We start from the raw sequence: 7,562 nt of genomic DNA, 5'->3' as shown, positions 1-7,562 counted from the left end.
CCCCCAACAGAAGGAAGATGAACTATTTGATGAAGCATTCTTCATTTCAGAGAGAAGGTCATAGTTCTATAGCCTTCAGAACCACAAAAGTTCCTCAAGAGACAACTTGAGACCGATTAAAAGAATGCAAGCCCTGCACACACCCGGATCCTTATCATCAGTCCTGCCCCAGAACCACTGCTGTTAAACTCACCAAATCCACCCCCAGGTTGGAGCACACCTTTTTTGATGGCAGGAGCCCACTATGTCCCCCTTAGCCTGGCAAAGCAATGAAGCCATTCTTTTCTACTTCACCCAAAACTCTGTCTCCAAAATTCAATTAGGCACCAGGGCAGAGAGGTCGAGTTTTCGGCATCGTGATGACCTTCTAACTGGACTCGCTGTCAGAGGCACTTTGTGATGTTCCTATCTGGCTCAGTAATCCTGGGAAAATCACTTCACCTCTTTCAACTCCAGCATCTTTACCTGTAAAATATGGATGATAATACAATCCATTCAATGTTGTTGACAAGATTACATGAGATAGCTGTTTTGAAGGGCCTACTAGGTGCTCAGCAAGGGTTAGCTCTTCCTCTTCACACCATCTGCCCGTCCTTCCTCCTCCCTCTTGCTTTTTCTTCTTTGCTACGGTTCATCTTACATGTCACTCCCACTGAGTGACATCACTGAAATATCACTGATATTTCTGAAACTGCACTCACATCAGGCTATTCCCTGAATCACAAGTCTCAACTGACTTCCCACTGCCAAGTTGTCGCCTCTCCACGTACCATGCAGGACCCTGGGCCACCAGCCAACCACTCCACTCTTCTCGCATGCTTCATCTCCCACTGCTCAGGAACACACTCAGTCTGGCTGCACAGTCCCCACTCTCGCTGACTTGTTCCTCTTTTCCTTTGCTTCTGCTAGTTCAATACCCTGGAATGCCCCTCCCTGCCTCTCTAGCTCTGGAGGCATCCCTCCCTGCTATGTGAATCTCTCCCTTCTCTAATTTCCAGCTCCATTTCCTGTCTGTATCTGTTGCTTCAGCACCAATCACAGCGTTACATCAGTCTTCAGGTTGTTTCCCCTGCCGATATCTTTCCTTATCAATTTTACTATCCCTCCAGGGCAGTCCAAGGTCTTTACCACTGTGAGTTCCCACCAAGCCAGTAGAGTTAAGTGGGTACACCAAATGAATCCACATCTCCAGGCCAAGTCCAAATCCCAGGCACAGTATTTCCTTGCTGTCTCTTTTTTCTCAGCTGTAAAATGAATAATTTGACTTCTTTGGTAGAGCGTTGCTTTTTTCAAATGTGCTTTGCCATCGAATAAATATTCACTGCACACCTGCTATGCGTCAGACCTGTGCTTTTTGACATATTGAGCTTGTCTGATACTCATCATCTCAATGTAGTAACCTCAGCTCTGGAACCCCAAATTCTAGCATGAAGTTCATGGAGATGAAATTAAAAGATTGCATCTGAAGTTGCATCATGCCTGGCAAGTAGTACATGCTCAGTACATCTTTTCTGAACCTATTAGGTCCTCAATTAATTGGACACAATTAACTCCTTCATGCAGTACTGAGTAAAACAAGCAGATTCCCTCTCCTCATGGAGCACTCCTCCCAGGAAAGGATGAAATAGACATGAAGCAAATAATGACAGGTATCAAATAATGAGAACATGTAATGGGACCTAGGGGCTTCCCTGGTAGCTCAGATGCTAAAGAAACTGCCTGCAATGCAAGAGACCTGGGTTCAATCAGTGAGTCAGGAAGATCCCCTGGAGAAGGAAATGGCAACTGACTCTAGTATTCTTGTCTGGAGAATACTATGAACAGAGGAGTCTGACAGGCTACAGTCAGTGGGGTCACAAAGAGTCATACATGACTGAGCTAATAACACTTTCAATGGGACCTAGCATGGCTGCAGTATTGGGTCAGACTTCTCTGAAGAAGATACTGAGTGCACATCTGGAAGATTAGAATCATGTAAGTGGGAAGAGAGAGGAGAAAAGATTTAGAGGTGGGGAAGATGGATATTCCAGACAGTGGCAAGAGCAAGTGCAAAGGTCCTGAGGCAGGAAAGCATATAATCTTTTCCAGGAAATTAAGCATAGCTTGGTGAAGACAGTGGAGCACACTGAAGCTAAAGGCAGGCTGCTATAGAGCGTGCAGAGTCTGGCTGACCATGCTGAGAGACTTGCATGTCATGCCCCATGGGACCACTGGGAGTCCTGGACCACAAGGGTGACATGACCAGGTCTGTGTTTTTGGAAGATCACTCCGGATACATGTGAAGAATAGACGAAAGGATGAGGGTGGATTCAGGAAAGTGAAACTGAGTTTAAAAAGCACTGGTGCCTGGAACACTCCCAGTAAAGATGCAAGTGTCTGTGGACCTGGAAGCTGGCTGCAATGGTTGGTGCTCAGAGAGCAGCAGAAGCTTCCAGGCCCGAGAACCCTCTCCTTCCTGAAGCACATTTGCCCCACCTCTATCTCTTGTCCATGCTCTTCCCTCTCAGTGAGACAGCCTGATTTTGGGTGGGGATGGAAAAAAAAGAACTGCAAACACCACCCCATTTAAGCGTGGGCTAAGCCACAGACTAGTTTGAACCTGTTGGTTCAGAGCTAGCTACAAGGCAGAGACCTACCTGGCCTGATTCAAAGTGGCCTCTCCACATTCTTGTGCCCACAATCACCTACAGGAGGCCAGGATCCGCCCCTTCCTACCCAGACAGCTGGCAGTGGCCCAACCTCCACTTACATCCCCTGTGCCCAGGCATTGCTGCATTCTCTTGTTTGGAGTTGGGTGGCTTCTGAAGGTGGGATAAATAGGTAGGCTCCAGGATGGAGATGTGGAAATAAGAGCCTGTTCCTGGTCCTGGGAGTTCTTCCCACTAAGACCTGATGGCCTAATCTTTGGGTGTATCCACAGCTCAGACAGCCCAGGCTCAGGTGGAGCCCCCAACACTCACGATTCAGTGTTAGTCTCCTCTGTTGTGAGCAATTGAAGTGAACATTGATTGGGGTTAGGGGACTTCAGTTTTAGGACTCTGCTCTGTCAACAATATACGTACGCAGGTAACACAACTTCTCTTGGCTTTGACTTTTTCAACTATAAAATAAGGGAACAATTGCTAGTGTTATGTATATCAAACAGGAGAGAAACAAGACCTATGTGAAGATATTTAGAAAAGTTAAAAATGCAGTACCAATGTAAAAGGTGTTAATAATGATATCCATGAACAACAAAGGCAATTATAATAACTGTATGTCCATGGGAAAGGGAGAGTAAAAAAGCTGGCTTAAAACTCCACATTCAAAAAATTAGGATCATGGCATTGGTCCCATCGCTTCATCACAAATAGATGGGGAAACAATGGAAACAGTGACAAACTCTATTTTCTTGGGCTCCAAAATCACTGCAGATGGTGACTGCAGCCATGAAATTAAAGACACTTGCTCCTTGGAAGTAAAGCTATGACCAACCTAGACTGCATATTAAAAAGCAGAGACATTACTTTGCCAACAAAGATCTGTCTAATCAAAGCTATGGTTTTTCCAGTAGTCATGTATGTATGTGAGAGTTGGACCATAAAGAAAGCTGAGCACTGAAGAATTGATGCTCTTGAACTATGGAGTTGGAGAAGACTCTTGAGAGTCCCTTGGACTGCAAGGAGATCCAACCAGTCCATCCTAAAGGAAATCAGTCCTGGGTGTTCATTGGAAGGACTGATGTTGAAGCTGAAACTCCAATACTTTGGCCACCTGATACAAAGAGTTGATTCATTGGAAAATATCCTGATGCTGGGAAAGATTTAGGGCAAGAGGAGAAGGGAATGACAGAGGATGAGATGACTGGGTGGCATCACCAACTCAATGGACATGAGTGAGCAAATTCTGGAAAATGATGAAGGACGGGGAAGCCTGGTGTGCTGCAGTTCACGGGGTCGCAAAGAGTTGGGCATGACTGAGCAACTGAACAACAACAACAGATGTCCACGGGAACGCTGTCCAAACACTAAGGATCCTTGAACTTGAGCTCTGGAAGTAGTACTCTAGCAACAAGGCTGAGGCTTCCCACACCCAATTTGCCCTCCTGGCCCTCCCCTCAACAGAGTCAAGGCTGGGACAGAAGTTCAGTCCCTCGTGGTTGTGCTGCACTAGGTTAGAGAAGTTTCGACACAGCCCTGCACACGGCAGCCAGGGCACTGCTCTCTCCACTGAGACTCTTATCCTGAAGCTCCATCTGACTAATGCAGGTGCTTCATAAGGAATGAGGCACAGATAATTATCAGTTCAGGCATGGCAGCTGCAACTGCCCCAGGCAAGATTGAAACTGATGCCTAAAATTGAGATGATTCCTGGAAGGATTCAAGTGCTAGAGACAAGGCAAAAAAAAAAAAAGAGTACTAAGGCCAACCAGAGGACAAAATATAAAGTTTCTAAACAGAAAATGAAAATCATGGCATCTGGTCCCATCACTTCATGGCAAATAGATGGGGAAACAGTAGAAACAGTGTCAGACTTTATTTTTTAGGGCTCCAAAATCACTGCAGATGGTGACTGCAGCCATGAAATTAAAAGACGCTTACTCCTTGGAAGAAAAGTTATGACCAATCTAGATAGCATATTCAAAAGCAGAGACATTGCTTTGCCGACTAAAGGTTTTTCCTGTGGTCATGTATGGATGTGAGAGTTGGACTGTGAAGAAGGCTGAGCGCTGAAGAATTGATGCTTTTGAACTGTGGTGTTGGAGAAGACTCTTGAGAGTCCCTTGGACTGCAAGGAGATCCAACCAGTCCATTCTGAAGGAGATCAGCCCTGGGATTTCTTTGGAAGGAATGATGCTACAGCTGAAACTCCAGTACTTTGGCCACCTCATGTGAAGAGTTGACTCATTGGAAAAGACTCTGATGCTGGGAGGGATTGGGGGCAGGAGGAGAAGGGGACAACAGAGGATGAGATGGCTGGATGGCATCACGGACTCGATGGACGTGAGTCTGAGTGAACTCCGGGAGTTGGTGATGGAGAGGGAGGCCTGGCATGCTGCAATTCATGGGGTTGCAAAGAGTAGAACACGACTTAGCAACTAAACTGAACTGAACTGAACTGAACACATGCCTTCCAAGTCCCAACCTTGCTGCCCCTCAAGGATGCCCTTCTTTCTCAAGGTTTTCATGAGGTTTCCAAATCTGACCCCTCTCAGGGCTCTGACATTGTGAATAAGCTCATGAGTTTAAGCCAAAGGAATGAACACACCCCACCTACAGAGAATCCTAATCAGCCAAGACCCCCAGACACAAACCTGACTCAGTGCAGTGAGGGAGGGCATTCCAAAGAAGCTGTATTAAGAGAATGAACCTCAATAACAGGGAAGACAGGAAGCATGGTTTACAAGGATTTGGTTCCTGATGAAGAATTTTGAAGAGAGTCTCACAGTTCTGACTTGATTGTTGTTTCTGATGCAAGATTAGGATACATGGAAATTAGGGATTGAATGTTGTCATGAGCCGAGGAGTGTTCAGCAATTGAGTATTCCCTATAACAGATGGATAGAGCAATGTTGAGTTGCGAGAATCATCTGGAAGAAAGAGCTGGTCACTCAAGGAGGAGAGTCTTTTATGACATTTTACACCTGCTGCATGACAGGGAGAAACAATACTTTCTTTCTATATTGCAGCTGGTTTTACCTGTGTCTGTCCTCCCAACCTGATTAAGGGTAGAGCTGCTTATTTATTTTTCATAATGAGATGATTTTGATGATGTGACCTTTGGGTTGGATGCCTATCTATCTATCGAGCTATCTATCCATCCATCCATATATGTCACATGATGGTTGGGGACATGGCTACTGGAATCAGACTGCTTGTATCCATATCCCAGTTCTACTACTTGCTTGTCTCTGAGATCTTTAGCAAGCTATCTTGCCAAAGATAACTCTGTCTCTCAATTTCCTCTTCTGTAGAGTAGGAACAAAATCAGAGCAGTTGCCTCATAGCTGTGGTTTTTCCCGTGGTCATGTATGGATGTGAGAGTTGGACTGTGAAGAAAGCCAAATGCCAAAGAATTGATGCTTTTGAACTGTGGTGTTGGAGAAGACTCTTGAGAGTCCCTTGGACTGCAAGGAGATCCAACCAGTCCATTCTAAAGGAGATCAGCCCTGGGTGTTCTTTGGAAGGAATGATGCTACAGCTGAAACTCCAGTACTTTGGCCACCTCATGTGAAGGGTTGACTCATTGGAAAAGTCCCTGATGCTGGGAGGGATTGGGGGCAGGAGGAAAAGGGGATGAGATGGCTGGATGGCATCACTGACTCGATGGACATGAGTCTGAGTGAACTCCAGGAGTTGGTGATGGACAGGGAGGCCTGGCGTGCTGCGATTCATGGGGTCGCAAAGAGTCGGACACGACTTAGCGACTGGACTGAACTGAACTGAACTGACATGTGAAGTTCTTAGACCAGTGTCTGGCCCTGAATTAGTGTTCAACAAGCATTAGTTCTTTTTCTTCTTATTATTATTTTTATTTTAAAAGTAACCTAACTTCTGATTAAAGATGGCAGATCTACTATACATGTTTTCTCTTCACCCTTCAAAGAACTTACTAAATAATAATTAAAATGTATAACTGAGAGCAATGAAAAGACTAATAGATTATTAGCATATGGAAAGAAGAAAGTGAAGTTGCTCAGCCATATCTGACTCTTTGCGAACCCATGAAGTGTAGCCTACCAGGCTCCTCCATCCATGGGATTTTCCAGGCAAGAGTACTGGAGTGGGTTGCCATTTCCTTCTCCAGGAGATCTTCCCCATCCAGGGATTGAACCCAGGTCTTCCGCATTGTAGGCAGACACTTTACTGTCTGAGCCACCAGGGAAGTCCATGAGATGATTAGCATGTGGAAGAAATCAACAAATACTCAGGAGACATGGAGTAGGTGGAGGAGTAACCACTGTTGATGCTAAGAACAGGAAGCCAGAACGCAGAGGAGAGAGTGCCGGCGTGCTGCATGCTAAGTTGATTCAGTCATGTCTGACTCATTGTGATCCCATGGACTGTAGCCCACCAGGCTCCTCTGTCCATGGGATTCTCCAGGCAAGAATACTGGAGTGGGTTGCCATTCCCTTCTCCAGGGTATCTTCCCAACCCAGGGATCACACTTGTGGCTCTTACATCTCCTGCTTTAGCAAGCAGGTTCTTTACCACTAGCACCACCTAGGAAGCCCTTGGAGTGCCTGGGGAAGATCAGAGAGTAAGGGTGTAACTGGGAAGGGTCAATTTTGACTCCATACTGAATCTGTTTCTGCAACTTCAACCCTTACTTTGCCACTTTTTTTTATTATAGGTATACATAATGACTTGCCTCAGGGAGCCCTGCCCACTCCCCACCCCCCACCTGACCCTTGGGCTAGGCTGCCTTTGTTTGGCTCACAGGGAGATAGCCTGACTCTGCCTGCCTGTGAAGGACTGTGATATTTTTGAGTTCTTTGTGTGGGAAATTGCACCCCTCATCTGCTGCTTATTGGCATGGCTCAGAAATTCAATTTTGGGGGCCAGGGCCAGAATCACAGATAG

The sequence above is a fragment of the Ovis canadensis genome, chromosome 12, assembly GCF_042477335.2.
Source record: "Ovis canadensis isolate MfBH-ARS-UI-01 breed Bighorn chromosome 12, ARS-UI_OviCan_v2, whole genome shotgun sequence".
NCBI classification, from domain to species: domain Eukaryota; kingdom Metazoa; phylum Chordata; class Mammalia; order Artiodactyla; family Bovidae; genus Ovis; species Ovis canadensis.
Note: the sequence above shows the minus strand (reverse complement) of the source record.